Source organism: Equus caballus, chromosome 20 (assembly GCF_041296265.1).
Source record: "Equus caballus isolate H_3958 breed thoroughbred chromosome 20, TB-T2T, whole genome shotgun sequence".
NCBI classification, from domain to species: domain Eukaryota; kingdom Metazoa; phylum Chordata; class Mammalia; order Perissodactyla; family Equidae; genus Equus; species Equus caballus.
The window spans coordinates 26,392,637-26,409,669 of NC_091703.1; the positions used below are offsets into that span (position 1 = coordinate 26,392,637).

The following is a 17,033-nucleotide window of genomic DNA, read 5'->3' on the forward strand; positions in this document are numbered from 1 at the left end:
TTAGATGATTTGGTCATGGATCTGAGACTTGAGATTCAGAGGTGCTGAAAAGGTGAAGTGGACCTGGTTTTCTTTCCCTTTGTCCTTCCATTTGGTTCTGTTGTAAAGGATGTCCTCCTCCATGTGCTCACCTACATGCACACAGATGTTAGCTAATGGCCACAGAAACATTTTAATTAATGCATGTCTTCCTCTGCTCACACATTAAAATCTTGTAATTTTTCTACTTGGTTCTGCTGATAAATCTATTATGATATAAATGACATAAAACAGGTGTATAAAATGCAATATTGATTATACATAATCATACACATGAATGATTCAAATAGGTAAACAGAGACACAAACAGTGTGGGAATCAGGGGTGTAATCTTTCTTCATTGTATAAAATCCAGTACAGTTTCAGTTTTCATTCTAACCTTTTCCACTAGTTTCTGTCCAGCAACTGATGAGAAACCTTGCTGTTGGACAATCAAAAAACTAAGTCTGCCAGAGATGAACTCTGTTCCTGTTTCTCACAGTAAGTAGCCTTTGTTTCTTTTTCCTTTCTTTCAGAGTAGACTGTTAACTATAATGGAGAACCATCAATTGCCTTCTTTCTGTGGGCTATGATTTTCCGATGGGAATGTCAAGAGGTAAGTGGGGGAAATTATCAACTCTAAATATATTAATAATAGTTCTGCCCGGGCAGCAGACAAAACTCTCTCTCTGCCATTAGCAGAGGGGCCACGCCGAGCATTCACGGCTCCGGGAGAGGCCCGGAGAGAATCCCAGAGGGCGGGGCGACCCACAGCTGCCGTTGCCCGCCCCGTGGGACTAGGGATAGCCAGAGATCTCGGAGAGGACTGGGGCTGGGGGGAGTTCGAGAGACCCAGCTTCGTAGCCTAGGGAGAAATCCTACAGGCTCACAGCAGCCTTAGGGAAAGCCTCTGCACAGCACCAGTAGAAGGCACCCAGCCACCAGCCACAAGGCTGGAAGACCCCAGGGCAAAAGCAGCATAGCTAGGTGAACTAACCACAGACTGTAGAAGATGCCAATAGCTCTCCTGCGACCCATAGAGGACAAGTGAGATTTTGTGGGTGCCGACAGCAACGGAGTGACAAATATAAGTGATCCCACCCCTGGCTGCTGGAAAAGCCCATAACACCGTTGCAGACCCCAAGGAGAGAGCACATCTAGGTGGGCTGCAACAGTAGGCACCAGCAGCCTGAAGCCCCCCTGTGATGGCCCCCACAGCAGAGGAGGGAATCCAAAGGGCCACTGTGGCTAAGAGGAGGGGCCCAGGCCCAGTTAGCAACTGCGGACAGGGTTCCTGGTTGGTGCAGTATAAACAGCTGCTCCCCCACCGCAGCAGCTGAAACAAGTGAAAGGAGCAACTAAACTCTATCTCCATGCGGAGGCACAAATCAACAACATCAAGCAATATGAAAAAATACATTAAATCTCCAGAACAGAAAGAAAGTAACAAATACACAGAAAACAATCCCAAAGAAAATGAGATATATAACCTAAATGATGATGACTTCAAAACAGCCATCATTAAAATTCTCAATGAGTTAAGAGAGAGTTCTGACTGTCAACTCAACGAGTTCAGGAGCTACGTCACAAAAGAGTTTGATACGATAAAGAAGAAGAACCAAACAGAAATATTGGAAATGAAGAACACAATAGAGGAGATTAAGAAAAATCTAGATGCTCTGAACAGTAGGGCCAATAATATGGAGGAAAGAATTAGCAATTTGGAAGATGGCAATATAGAATTGCTGCAGGCAGAGGAGGAGAGAGAAGCAAGACTAAAAAGAAATGAAGAAACTCTCCGAGAATTATCAGACACAATTAGGAGATGCAACGTAAGGATTATAGGTATACCAGAGGGAGAAGAGAAGGAGAAAGGGGCAGAAAGCCTATTCAAAGAAATAATGGCTGAGAACTTCCCAAATCTGGTGAGGGAGATGGATCTTCAGGTGACAGAAGCCAATAGATCTCCAAACTTTATCAATGCAAGAAGACCAACTCCACGGCATATAGTAGTGAAGCTAGCAAAAGTCAACGACAAGGAGAAAATACTAAGGACAGCCAGGCAAAAGAAACTAACCTACAAAGGAACCCCCATCAGGCTATCAGCAGATTTCTCAGCAGAAACTTTACAGGCTAGAAGAGAGTGGAATGATATATTCAAAAATCTGAAGGACAAAAATCTACAGCCGAGAATTCTCTACCCAGTGAAAATATCCTTCAAATACGATGGAGAAATAAAAACTTTCACAGATAGACAAAAATTAAGGGAGTTCATTGCCACAAAACCTCTTCTTCAGGAAATCCTCAGGAAAAGCCTCATTCCTGAAAAATCCAAAAAAGGAAAGGGGCTACAAAACCAAGGGCAGAGGAGATAAGTAGAAGGACAACAACAGAGAGTAGCAGCTCTACATCAGAACAGATTAAACCATGGGACGAGAAACAAAGGAAACTGAAGAAAAGCGGAAAACAAGACACAAAATGGTAGTGGTAGGCCCCCACATCTCAATAATCACTCTAAATGTAAATGGATTGAACTCCCCAATCAAAAGACACAGAGTGGCAGGATGGATCAAAGAACAAGATCCAACAATATGCTGCCTCCAGGAAACGCACCTCAGCCCCAAAGACAAACACAGACTCAGAGTGAAGGGATGGAGAGCAATACTCCAAGCTAATAATGAACAAAAGAAAGCAGGTGTCACTATACTAATATCAGACAAGGTAGATTTCAAAACAAAACAGATAAAGAAAGATAAAGAGGGACAGTATATGATAAAAGGGACTCTCCACCAAGAAGACATAACACTTATAAATATATACGCACCCAACACAGGAGCACCAAAATTTGTAAAGCAACTCTTAATAGAACTAAAAGAAGACATCAACAACAATACAATAATAGTAGGGGACCTCAACACACCATTAACACCAATGGACAGAACATCCAGACAGAAAATCAACAAGGAAATAATAGAATTAAATGAAAAATTAGACCAGATGGACTTAATAGATATATATAGAACACTTCATCCAAAAACAGCAGGTTACACATTCTTCTCAAGTGCACATGGAACATTCTCAAGGATTGACCATATTTTGGGAACCAAAGCAAACATCAATAAATACAAGAGAGTTGAAATAATATCAAGCATCTTTTCTGATCATAATGTTATTAAACTAGAAATCAACTACAAGAAAAAAGTAGAGAAAGGTGCAAAAATGTGGAGACTAAACAACACGCTTCTCAACAAACAATGGATCATTGAAGAAATTAAAGAAGAAATCAAATTTTATCTGGAGACTAATGAAAATGAGAACACGACATACCAAAACATTTGGGATGCAGCAAAAGCAGTCCTAAGAGGGAAATTCATCGCAATACAGGCCCACCTCACTAAACAAGAAAAAGCTCACATAAGCAACCTCAAATGACACCTAACAGAACTAGAAAAAGAAGAACAAACAAAGCCCAGAGTCAGTAGAAGGAGGGAAATAATAAAAATAAGAGCAGAAATAAACGATATTGAAACAAAAAAGACAATAGAAAGGATCAATGAAACAAAGAGTTGGTTCTTCGAAAGAATTAACAAAATTGACAAACCCCTTGCCAGACTCACCAAGAAAAGAAGAGAGAAATCGCAAATTAATAAAATTAGGAATGACAGAGGAGAAATCACAACAGATACCAATGAAATACAAGAGATCATAAGAGAATACTATGAAAAACTATATGCCAACAAATTGAACAACCTGAAAGAAATGGACAAATTCCTAGACTCCTACAATCTCCCCAAACTGAATCAGGAATAAATGGAGAATCTGAATAGGCCAATCACAAGTAAGGAAATAGAAACGGTAATCAAAAACCTCCCCAAAAATAAGAGTCCAGGACCACACGGCTTCTCTGGAGAATTCTACCAAACATTCAAAGAAGACTTAATACCTATTCTCCTCAAACTGTTCCAGAAAATTGAGAAAGATGGAGAACTCCCTAACACATTATATGAAGCCAACATCACCCTGATCCCCAAACCTGACAAGGACAACACAAAGAAGGAGAACTACAGGCCGATATCACTGATGAACATAGATGCAAAAATCCTCAACAAAATTTTGGCAAACCGATTACAGCAATACATCAAAAAGATTATACACCATGATCAAGTGGGATTTATAGCAGGGACACAGGGATGGTTCAACAACCGCAAGTCAATCAACGTGATACACTACATCAACAAAATGAAAAACAAAAACCACATGATCATCTCAATAGATGCAGAGAAAGCATTCGACAAGATCCAACACCCATTTATGATAAAAACCCTCAGTAAAATGGGTATAGAAGGAAAGTACCTCAACATAATAAAGGCCATATATGATAGACCCACAGCCAACATCATACTCAATGGACAAAAACTGAAAGCCATCCCTCTGAGGACAGGAACAAGACAAGGGTGCCCACTTTCACCACTCCTATTCAACATAGTACTGGAGGTGCTGGCCAGAGCAATTCGGCAGGAAAAAGAAATAAAAGGAATCCAAATAGGTAACGAAGAAGTAAAACTCTCGTTGTTTGCAGATGACATGATTTTATATATAGAAAACCCCAAAGAATCCACAAAAAACTATTAGAAATAATCAACAACTACAGCAAAGTAGCAGGGTATAAAATCAACGTGCATAAATCAGTAGCATTTCTATACACTAACAATGAACTAACAGAAAAAGAACTCAAGAACTCAATCCCATTCACAATCACAACGAAAAGAATAAAATACCTTGGGATAAACTTAACCAAGGAAGTGAAGGATCTATACAATGAAAACTACAAGACTTTCTTGAAAGAAATTGACGATGACATAAAGAGATGGAAAGACATTCCTTGCACATGGATTGGAAGAATAAACATAGTTAAAATGTCCATACTACCTAAAGCAATATACAGATTCAATGCTATCCCAATCAGAATCCCAAGAACATTCTTCACAGATATTGAGCAAACAATCCTAAAATTCATATGGGGCAACAAAAGACCGCGAATTGCTAAAGCAATCCTGAGCAAGAAAAACAAAGCCGGCAGAATCACAGTCCCCGATTTCAAAACATACTACAAAGCTACAGTGATCAAAACAGCATGGTACTAGTACAAAAACAGGTCCACAGATCAATGGAACAGAATTGAAAGCCCAGAGATAAAACCACACATCTATGGACAGCTAATCTTCGACAAAGGAGCAGAGGGCCTACAATGGAGAAAAGAAAGTCTCTTCAACAAATGGTGCTGGGAAAACTGGACAGCCACATGCAAAAGATTGAAAATTGACCAGTCTCTTTCACCACACACCAAAATAAACTCAAAATGGATCAAAGACCTAAAGATTAGGCCTGAGACAATAAGTCTTTTGGAAGAGAATATAGGCAGTACACTCTTTGACATCAGTTTCAAAAGAATCTTTTCGGACACTGTAACTCCTCAGTTGAGGGAAACAATAGAAAGAATAAACAAATGGGACTTCATCAGACTAAAGAGCTTCTTCAAGGCAAGGGAAGACAGGATTGAAACAAAAAAACAGCTCACTAATTGGGAAAAAATATTCACAAGCCACTTATCCGACAAAGGGTTAATCTCCATAATATACAAAGAACTCACACTGCTTAACAACAAAAAAACAAACAACCCGATCAAAAAATGGGCAGAGGACATGAACAGACATTTCTCAAAAGAAGATATGAATATGGCCAATAGACACATGAAAAGATGTTCATCATCGCTAATCATCATGGAAATGCAAATCAAAACTACACTAAGATATCACCTTACACCCGTTAGATTGGCAAAAACATCCAAAACCAAGAGTGACAAATGTTGGAGAGGTTGTGGAGAAAAAGGAACCCTCATACACTGTTGGTGGGAATGCAAACTGGTACAGCCACTATGGAAAACAGTATGGAGATTTCTCAAAAAGTTAAAAATAGAAATACCCTATGACCCAGCCATCCCATTACTGGGTATCTATCCTAAGAACCTGATATCAGAAATCTCAAGAGTCCGTTGCACCCCTATGTTCATCGCAGCATTATTTACAATAGCCAAGACGTGGAACCAGCCTACATGCCCAGAAACTGATGAGTGGATAAAGAAGATGTGGTATATATACACAATGGAATACTACTCAGCCATAAAAAAAGACAAAATTGGCCCATTCACAACCACGTGGATGGACCTCGAGGGTATTATGTTAAGCGAAATAAGCCAGTCAGAGAAAGACGAACTCTATATGACTCCATTCATAGGTGGAATTTAGTATATTGATAAGGAGATCTGATCGGTGGTTACCAGGGAAAAGGGGGTGTGGGGGGAGGGCACAGAGGGGGAAGTGGTGTACCCACAACATGACTAACAAAAATGTACAACTGAAATCTCACAAGGTTGTAATCTATCATAACATTAATAAAAAAATATATATATATTAATAATAATATTGCCCTCTCTGTAGCACCATCAAGAACAGTTTGAAGAGGAGAGGATGTCCTGTAAGGTAATATTTTGTCTGAGGTTGTGTCCAGGTTTCAGTCAAGGTTCTGGAGGAGTGCCAGCTGCACAGACTTCTGGCCCCTTGTCCCCCGGCAGTTCCCAGACTTGCAGGCACTATATGACTGGGGGCTTCATGCCGGTTTGTTTTGGAGGAGTTGGTATTTTCTGAACAACTAATATGCTGCAGTCACTATAGTTACTTGTAACAATTATTAATTGTTAAGTTATATATGAAATTTTTAAAATTTAAAATATTCAAATAACTTTTAAAGTATAGAGTACAAAGGAAAAAAGTATCTTTCACTCAATCCCCAATTCTCAGTGCTGCATGTGTACTTTCAGACTTTTCTAAGGCAATGACTTAACCATGTATATACAAATCCGTACCTTTGTTTTAATAGAATCACTAGTATTGTTCTGCAATGTGCTTTTTGTTCACTTAATATATCTTCATTATCTGAGTTAGTGACTTTAAATTAGTCTTAACTGACACATTGAATTCCTTCACAAGGATGAGCAATTATTTAATTAACCAGTCTCTTGTGGGTGACCAGAGAGGTTGTTGATCGCTTTTTCACTTTTAGAAATAATGCTGCAGTGTCATCCATATATGTGCTTCTCTCTGGACCCATGCAGGTGCTTTGTTGGACCAGACATCTGAAATGGAATTGCTGGGCCAATTTTTCACATTATGATGTTCATATTTTACATTTTTCATGAGTGATCACAGTTCAGAAAGGTTTTGTCACATGGCTAAGGTCACACAGCTTGTGAATCATAGTTCCATCACCTAGTTTCCACTCACTTTTTGTTCCTACAACTAACACCTAGTGGACCTGACACATAGTGTGTGCTCAGTAAATACTTGTTGAATGAACGAATAAAAAGGTGAGTGAGACCTGGTCTTACTCCTAGCTCTCTTCTTCACTGGCCTTGTGACTAGCAAGTGGTGGGTTCAACCTCTGACTGACTCCAGAGCCTCCACCAGGGAGATGGCCTGGATCTTAAACAGAGTATGGCGAGTCATAATTTGAACATGGTGATGGCCTAGAGGAGTCCGCAGGGTTACTCCCCAGATGGGTGCATCCTCAAGCCATTTGTCAGCACCCCATTTCACCTGACATCTTCAGGGAAGGAGCGAGTACACGATGGGAGAGGACCACGGAGAAGGGAGGCAGCTATGTCCAGAGATCTCAGTCCTGTCTCTGAGTAATCCATATAGGCCTGCTCTCAGGCTCTCCACTATCTAGGGATGCAGTCAACTATGGGATGGTTAGGATGGAAGCCAACCTAGAACTCTAGCTAGAATCAAGCCTTGCCAGCTGGCCAGATCCCCACACTTCCCTTACCACAAAGGTTCACAGTGATGCAACAGACCATGCCTAAAAGATGGTGGAGGTGCTTTTCTGAGCCAAGATACAGTGGAGAACACTAGGCTTGGAGGGAGAGTTGCAGGGGCCCTGTCTCTCAGCTGAGAGAACTTCAGTACTTCATGAGCTTTGTTGGGCTGCTGTGTGCTTCTAGCCTACATATTTGCCCTTTCTTTGCAAGTACAAGCTTTTATATTTCTGTGTGGAAAAGGCACTCTTCTAGCAGTGGAAAGATTAAGACCAGGGAACTTATCCACTGCTGGTGAGCACAGAGGCCATCTACCAAGAAGCATTTGTGAACACCTGGGGAAACGAAAGACAGGAAATGAATCATTTCGCTCCCAGGGATGTCCTCCCCAAAAGACAATTGTGAAAAGAGTGTACTGAGGTACACTGAGTTGTAACACTCTTACATTCTTACTCCTTGAAACCACTTTATTAAAAAGTAAGAATAAATACATCAATATAAGAAAGTCCTAGTGGGAGCACGGGAGGCCAGGCTCTATTGTCTAAGGCAGACCAAAGACCACATTTTTAAGGAGGCAGATGCTTTTCTTCACAACTCTCCACCTCCCTCTTGTGGGATGAAATCCACTTACTCTAACCATCTAAACAGATTTGTAATGCTAGTGAGTATTGATGGGGTAATATGTTACCCCTCATCCAACAAACATTTACTGAGGGTTCCATGTTGTACAGTCTGGTTACACATCAGGGAACAATATAGACCTGTATCCTTGTTTTGTGGAGATCCCATTCAAGCAGGCGGAGACAGACAGTAAACACATGATATGTTAGATGATAAAAATTAAATAGGGAAAAGAGAGCAGGCTCAGGGGGATGGGAGCAGTTTGTCATAATCCTGTGGTTAGAGAAGTTCTCATGGAGGAAGTGACTTTAGAGGAAAGACTTGAAGGAGATGATGGAGTGAGCCCTGTGGATATCTGGGAGAAGAGGGTTCCAGGTAGAAGGACTGAGGTCCTCTGTCCTAGCCTGTTCAAAGACCAGCAAGAAGGGCAGTGTGGCTGGAGCAGATGAGGAGAGTAGGGGAGATGAAGTGAGAGGTGCAGGTCCTGGAGGGCCATGTTGGCCATTATGAGAACTTCAGCATCTACTCTGAGAGAAATGGGAGCCACTGGAAGGTTCTGAGCAGAAGACTGACATGATGTGACTCAAGGAACAGTGTGGCTGTTGTGTTGAGTATAGACTGTAGGGAGCACAGCTTGAATCAGGGGACCCAGAGAGGAGGGTCCTACATTAATCAGAGTGTGATGGTGGACGCTTGGGCCTGGCTGCAGCAGAGGAAGTGTGGAAAAGTGGAAGGAATTTGAACATATTTGGACAGTAGAGCTGAGGATTTACTGATGGCTTAGGGTTACTATATGTACATCTAACATATATTTTTATGAGTGATTTTCCATGTTGCAACTCAAAATTAAGAGACTCTCAAACAGATATTTTGGCAAAGAAGAGTCTTGAGTCACCACACTTCTGACTATGTTTCACCTTGAATTAGTACGGGGGAGGTTTGTTGTGGAACTCAACATCTTCTTCCAGGTGCAAGTAAAAGTTTCTACCTGATATATCTGGCATCTCTCTATACTGCAGAAGAAAATGAGAAGTTCCCTAGACTTCCCTCTGCTCGATGTACTTGTCTGCCTCATCTTCGTCCACCCGTTTACCCCTTGCACAGGTAGGGAACACTCTGCTTTTATGTATCCTAAGCAGACAGTTACCTATTAGTGCCCAGTCAGGACCTCTGACAAGTTCTCATATCTAGAAGTCCCATCCCAAGCTGAAGGTGCACGTGCCAGTAAGACAAACTTTACTTCTGTTAGGATCATGTTCCTCTCTAGGCTTCTTGTACCTCACCCTCTCTACCTGAGATCCCTGCCCCCCTTACCCTCATTGCCCACTCCTCTGATGGAGCTTCTCCTTTTATGGACCAGCTCAGTTTTCTGTGATTGGACACCATGGACCCATCCTGGCCATGGTGGGTGAAGACACTGATCTGCCCTACCAGCTGTCCTGGAAGAAGAGTGCAGAGTCCATGAAGCTCTTGTGGTTGAGATCCAGCCTTAAGCATGTCATATACATGTATGTGAATGGAGAGGAAGTAGAAGCCCAACAGATGGCTGAGTTTCGAGGGAGAACTTCTATTTTAAGAGATGGCATCACTGAAGGGAAGGCTACTTTCTGAATTTATGATGTCAGAGCCTCTGACAGTGGAAACTACTTGTGTTATTTCCAAGATGACAGTTTCTCTAAAAAGCCATGGTGGAGCTGAAGGTTGCAAGTGAGCTTCCAGGTTCCATTTGGAGCTCGTTCCTCTCCGGGACCTGAGGGTAGATGTAGAGTTCATGCCCCAAATTCGGAGCTTCCTAGCTGGTCACTATGAACTGCCTCCACTGCCTTCCCACTTTGCTTCTCTAAGGCCCTTGGGAAAGACAGAGGTTTTCCTTAATGAAGAACCCCTCCTGTACGTATAATATCAAGTAAAGAACTCCGTCATGCTGGCCGCCAGGGTCTAAGGAGGGAAGCAGAAGGTCGTTAATAGGAAGGATAAGGAAACATCTCCTCAGTGATGGCACACAGTTGTTTGGTTCAGTTGTGTTCCAGATGGCTTCTGTGGCCCCTCCAGGTGCAGACTGCTGTGGGTCCCAGGAGGCTGACCTATAGGACAGCATCTGTGCTGCCAATGTTCTCCAACCAAAAGCCCCCAGGAAGACACCTGGAGTCGACGAAGTTGTGTTTATTACTTGTTGGAGACTTCCAGGTGGGGTGGCCTCTGAGGTGTGACTTGGAAAAAATAGAGAGAGAGTGACTAATATAGATAATATCCAAGTTAAAATTTGATTTTCAGATAAACAAGAAATAATTTTTTTTAAGAATGTTTAAATATTTCATGGGACAAATATAAATTTGTATCTTGTATTTTTATTTGATAAATCTGGCAACACTACCCATCAGTCAGGCGTTTGCTTGTATAAAGACTGCGTGTCAGGGTTGAGGGTGTGGAGAAGACGAAACTGTAGAACCAGATGGGGGCAAGTCATAGAGAGCCTTGGACACCACGCTTAGCATTTTATACTTTATTCTTATGGAAGGATTTAAATGAAGAGGGAATGAGAGGCCAAGGCTGCATGTGTGCTCTATGAAGTTCTCTCTCAGGACAACATGGAGGAAGGACAGTTAAGGAAACAGGAAGAAGCAAAACTACTGTGACAGTCCGGGGGAGAAATTACAGTAATGTGGACAGAGGCCACAGGGATGGAGAGTAGGGGCAGTTCCAAGAGGTAGTAAAGAGAGAGAAGCAGGGCTGACTTCACAGGGTGTCACTTGTGCAGTTGTGCAGGACCCTGCACTCAGAAGGGCCCCACACTTGGTTTAATGCTCTGCTGTTGCCATCTTGAAATTCTAAATAAATTTACCTTTGAACTTGTGGGTTTTTAAAATTAAGACATAATTTACATATAATACTATATTTGTTTCAGATCTACAACATAATGACTAAATATTTGCATATATTATGAAATGATCACAATAAGTCTTGTTAACATCCATTACTCACATGGAGTTACAAATGTTTTTCTTGTAATGAGAACTTTCAAAATCTACTCTCTTAGCAAGTTTCCAGTATACAATGCAGTATTATTAACTACAGTCACCATGCTGTATATTACAGCCCCATGACTTATTTATTTAATAACTGGAAGTTTGTACCTTTTGATTTCCTTCACCCATTTTACCCACCCCTACCCCCAACCGCTGCCTCTGGCAATTAGCAGTTGGTACTCTGTATCTCTGAGATCAGGTTCTTGGATTTTTTTTAGATTCAACATACAGGTGAGGTCATATAGTATTTTTCTTTCTCTGTCCAACTTATTTCATTTAGCTTAATGAGGTCCATTTATGTTGTCACAAATAAAATTTTCTTCTTTCTTATGACTAAATATTTTCTTTACCACATTTTCTTTATCCATTCTTCTACCGTTGGATGCTTTGGTCATTTCCAAATCTTGTCTATTGTAAATAATGCTGCAATGAACATTGGGCACAAATAGCTTTTCATGTTAGTATTATTGTTTTCTTCGGATAATACCTAGAAGTGGAATTATTGAATCATATGGTAGTTCTATTTTTAATTTTTTGAGGACCCTCCATACTCTTCAATAGTGGTTGCACCAATTTACATTCCCACCAACAGTGCATGAGGCTTCCATTTTCTCATCCTCACCAACACTAGTTATTTTCTGTCTCTAGATGATAGCCATTCTATTAGGTGTAAGGCAATATCTTATTGTGGTTAGGATTTGCATTTCCCTGATCATTAGTGATGTTGAGCACCTTTTCAAGTACCTGTTTCAAGTACCTGTATGTCTTCTTTGGAAAAATATCTGTTTGGTTCCTCTGCCCATTTTTAAGTTGGATTTTTTTTTCTTTACCACTGAGTTGTATGAGTTATTTATATATTTTGGATAGTAGCCCCTTGTCAAATATATGATTTACGAACATTTACTCCAACTCAGTAGGTTGCTTTTGCAATTTGTTGGTGGTTGCCTCTGCTATGCAGTTTTTAATTTGATTTAGTCCCACTTGATTATTTTTGTTTTTGTTGCCTTTACTTTTGGTGCCAAGCATGGTGACACCTGTTTGGTTTTTTTCACCATTAGCTTGGAGTATCATCTTCCATGCCTTCAGCCTGAGTCTGTGTTTGTCTTTGGGGCTAAGATGTGTTTCCTAGAGGCAGCATATTGTTGGGTCTTGCTTTTTAATCCATCCCACCACTCTGTGTCTTTTGACTGGAGCATTCAATACATTTACATTTAGAGTGATTATTGATATCTGAGGGCCTAATGCTGCCATTTTATTACACATTTTCTGGTTCTCCTGTGTTTCCTTTGTTTCTCGTCCCATGTATTTCAGACTACCAATTCAGTTAGGTAGTGTTCTATGCTGGTTTCCTTAGTTTTCTCCTTATTTATAATTTGTATCTCTGTTCTAATTATTTTTTTAGTGGTTACCATGTGGTTTGCATAAAAAAAATCTCATAGATGAGATTCTCCATTTTCTGATAGCCTCTTATTTTCTCAGACTAAACTGGTTCCATCCCTTTCCTCTTCTGCTTCTAAGTTGTTATTGTCACACCTTATTTCATCTTGTGTTGTGAGTTTGTTGATAAAATGACAAGATTATATTTGTTCTTGGTGTTTTCCTCCCTTTTATCTGTAATCTTATAATTAACCATTTGCTAACCTGTTGTAATGGAGAGCTGAAATCTTTTAATTTTCTCTATCTACTTATCTCCTTGCTCTGGGTTCTGTAACACCTTTCCTTTTTTTTTTTCTTTTTCCAGCTATAGGGGCCTTCCTGAGAATTTCTTGTGTGTGGGGGGGGGGGGAGGGGGGGCGTGGGTTCTTGTGGCAATGAACTCCCTTAACTTTTCTTATCTTGGAAAATTTTTATTTCTCCATCACATTTGAAAGATATTTTCCCTGGATAGAGTATTCTTGTCTGAAAGTGTTTTTCTTTGAGAATGTTGAGAATGTTGAATATATCATTCCACTCTCTCCTCACCTGTAAGGTTTCTGCTTGAGAAATCCACAGACAGCCTGATAGGGATTCCTTTGTGGGTAATTTTCTTCTGCCTTGCTGTCCTTAATATTTTTTCTTTGTCATTGACTTTTGCCAGCTTTACTTCTGTATGCCTTGGGGTTGATCTTTTTACATTGATAAAGTTTCAAGGTCTATTGACTTCCGTAACATGGATTTCCAGCTCTCTCCCCAGTTTTGGGGGGTTCTCAGCTATTATTTCTTTGACCTATCTTTCTGCTCCATTTTCTTTCTCTTTTCCCTCTGGGATACCTATAATCCTTATGTTGCATTTCCTAATTAAGTCAGATATTTTTCAGAGAGTTTCTTCATTTCTTTTTAGTCTTAGTTCTCTCTCCTCTTCTATCTGAAGCATTTCTATATTCCTGTCCTCCAGACTGTTGATGCTGTCCTCCATATTATCAGCCCTACTGTTTAGGGAGTCCAGATTTTTCTTTATCTCATCCATTGTGTTTTCCAACTTCAACATTTCTGACTGGTTCTTCTTTATAGTTTCAAGCTCTTTTGTGACATAGCTCCTGAACTCATTGAGTTGTCTATCTGTATTATATTTAACTCACTGAGTTTTTTAATGAAAACTATTTTGAATTCTTTATCATTTAGGTTATATATTTCTGTGTCTTCAGGATTGATTTTGGGGTACTTGTCATTTTCCTACTGTTCTGAAGATTTAATATATTTTTTCATACTCCTTCATGGCATGTATTCGTGCCTCTGCATAGAGATAGAATTTGGTTGCAGCTTCCACTTACTGCCACTGGGGAGAAGGGCCAGGAGCCGGGTAATGTATTCCCACTAGGATCCCCTTCAGCTGTTCCTCTCCAAGCATGGGCCATGTCTTGGGATCATATTGGCCCTGTGGGGTCTCCCACCAACTGTGGGAATAATCACACAGGGCTTCAGGTTGCTGCCATGTGCTTCACAGACCCATCTAGAAAATGTGCTCACCTCTTAGGCACTGCAGCAGTGTTATGGGATTCTGAGGCAGACGGGAGCTTGTTCACCAGACTCACAGCTCTGCTGCCATCTGGTCTTGGGTCATATCAGATATTATGCTTGATGGGTGGGGCCTCCCCACTGGGTCTGGGCCAGTACCTCTTCCTTGGGCAGTTGTGGGATTTTGGACTCTCCCACTGGTCAATAGAGTGATCACACAGGAACTCAGGGATGCAGCTGCCTGTTCTCACAGTCCCGCCAGTTGTACTGCCCCTTTGGGGCTGCTGTGATACTGTGGACATTTGCATTAGCTAAGGGCACTTTCCCCCAGGCCACAGATATGCTGCCATCTGTTCCTAGGTAGCACCAGTGTTTGTACTTGGTGGGAGTGGCCTTCCCACTGGGATGGAGCCCGAGTCACTCCTTGGAGCCACAGTGGGACTGAGGACTTTCCCACTGGACATACAGCAATCATGCTGGGGCTCAAAGTTGTTGACGGCCACTTCCACAGTCCCATTGGGTCTCACTTTCCCGTTTGGGCCTAAGGAAATATGGGTGTTTATGACAGCCAGAGGATTGTTCACCCAGACTCATAGCTGAGCCACATCTGCTCCTAGGTCACGCTAGCCTTTAAGCTTGGTAGGTGAGGCCTCCCCATGGGGTCTGAACCCAAGTTACTTCCTGGGGCTGTAGTGGGACTGTGGGCTTTCCCACTGGACCAAAGATTAGTAATGGGGGGGCTCAGGGTTGCAGTCACTTGTTTCAACAGCCACACCAAGGTGCATGTTTGCCCTTGGGGCTATGAGTACTTCAGCAGGGAGAGCAATTGCTCATGGGTACTGAGCTGTCTTAGGGCTGGAGAGTTCTCAACTATCTCCACCTCCTCCCTGGGGGTAGTTCATCCACCTTCTGATGTATAGCAGCATGGGTCTCTCAGGCATCATGAGGTGCTGTGTGGGTATCCTCCATTGATCAATGAATGTCCATGTAGTTGTACTTTGAAGAGGGAGAGACAAAGAGAACCACCTACTCTGCCATGTTGCTGATGCCACTCTCAAACTCTCTCCATCTTGAATTATTTTCTCTGTATGTCAGCTTCAGCCTAAGTTATCTGTAAGTCACCTTTGTTTTGCTTCTTTAGACAACACTGTGGATGGAAAATGCCTTCCCACAGCACCCATGCATACCTGCTACTAAACAGGTATAATTCATTTCATATCACTGAACCATTCAATCAAAATGTGAAAGAAATGACCTCTGGTGTAGTCTGGGCCAGATGTCCATTGCAGGTGCAGTCCATGTCAGAGGGTAGTGGGGCCACATTATGTGGACACGTTTGGAAGACAGGAAGTCACCACTGCTAAATGGATGGGAGTTGAGGGAGGGCAGACAGGTCTTAACAGGCATTCAGCATATTCTTAGAAGTAGAACTTTCTAAACAAATTCTGTTGATGCCCAATCCCATAGCCTCTTGTTCTACTTTAAGATAACAAATCTCCACGTGCTTGCCTTTCTTCTTCTCCACCTGAGAACTTTCTCTAACACCAATGATGCTTGCTCCTTTGCATATACACAGCCCAAACTGGAAGTGCAGGGGAGTTAACACTCCCAGGGGTTACCTTCAACCAATGGGGGATGGGAGTACTGGATCAATGGCCAAGATTCTCCACCCCTTTTAGGAGGATTCTGAGGTATATCCCGAAATTTCAAATGGCTTCTCAGAGTGTCCTGGGTGGGATCCTGTCCAGTTGCCCGCATGATAACCAAAATTAATGTATCCTGAATGCCATTTGTCACTTAGTTGGCTTTTTTCATTTTATTTTCAAACTTGGGTTTCCTGGGGACATTTCCCAAATAGACCACATGAACCCAAGGCCTTGACTCAGAGTCAGTTTTTTAAGAACCCAAACTAAGAGATGGGATTAGGTAGAAATTGTACCAAACATTGGGTCCAACAGTGAGAATTATCTTTTCTGGAGAAGTACACCCTGACATATAAACCTGAGTCTAGCAAGTGAATAAAGGGCTACAGATAAATTTTCCAAAGATTCACAGGACTCTCCAATCACGGAGGCCCTTAGTCTATATGGGGCCTACCAGGATGGAGGTCTCATTCTCCTTCAGAGTGAGCGAGGCTGTGACTATGGTAAGTGCAGTAGGCTAAATATTCCATACCATCATCTCTGCAACCTGTGAATATGATACATTACATGGCAAAAGGAACCTGACAGATGGAATTAGGATTTTGGACTTAAAGTAGGGAGATTATCCTGGATTCTCAGTAAAATTATCCTGGATTATCTGAGTAGTCTCAATCTAACCACATAACTTCTTAAAAGTGGAAGAAAGCAGAAGAGTCAAGGAGATTCAATGGAAGAAGAATCAAAAGAAATTCAAAGATTGAGATGGACTCAAGCTGCCATTAATGCTTTGAAGATGGAGGAAGAGGGCCATAAACCAAGGAAGGGAGCAGCTTCTAGAAGCTGGATAGTCCTCAGCTGACAACCATCAAGGAATGGTAGCCTCAGCGCAAGAAACTGCATTGTTCCAAAAATCTGTAT

At 41.6% G+C, this 17,033-nt stretch overlaps 1 pseudogene; it reads left to right on the forward strand.

The window, feature by feature from the left end:
* The first annotated feature begins 618 nt into the window (after positions 1 to 618).
* LOC138919373 (butyrophilin subfamily 3 member A2-like) overlaps positions 619 to 17,033 on the forward strand; it is a 187,384-nt pseudogene continuing 170,969 nt past the window's right edge.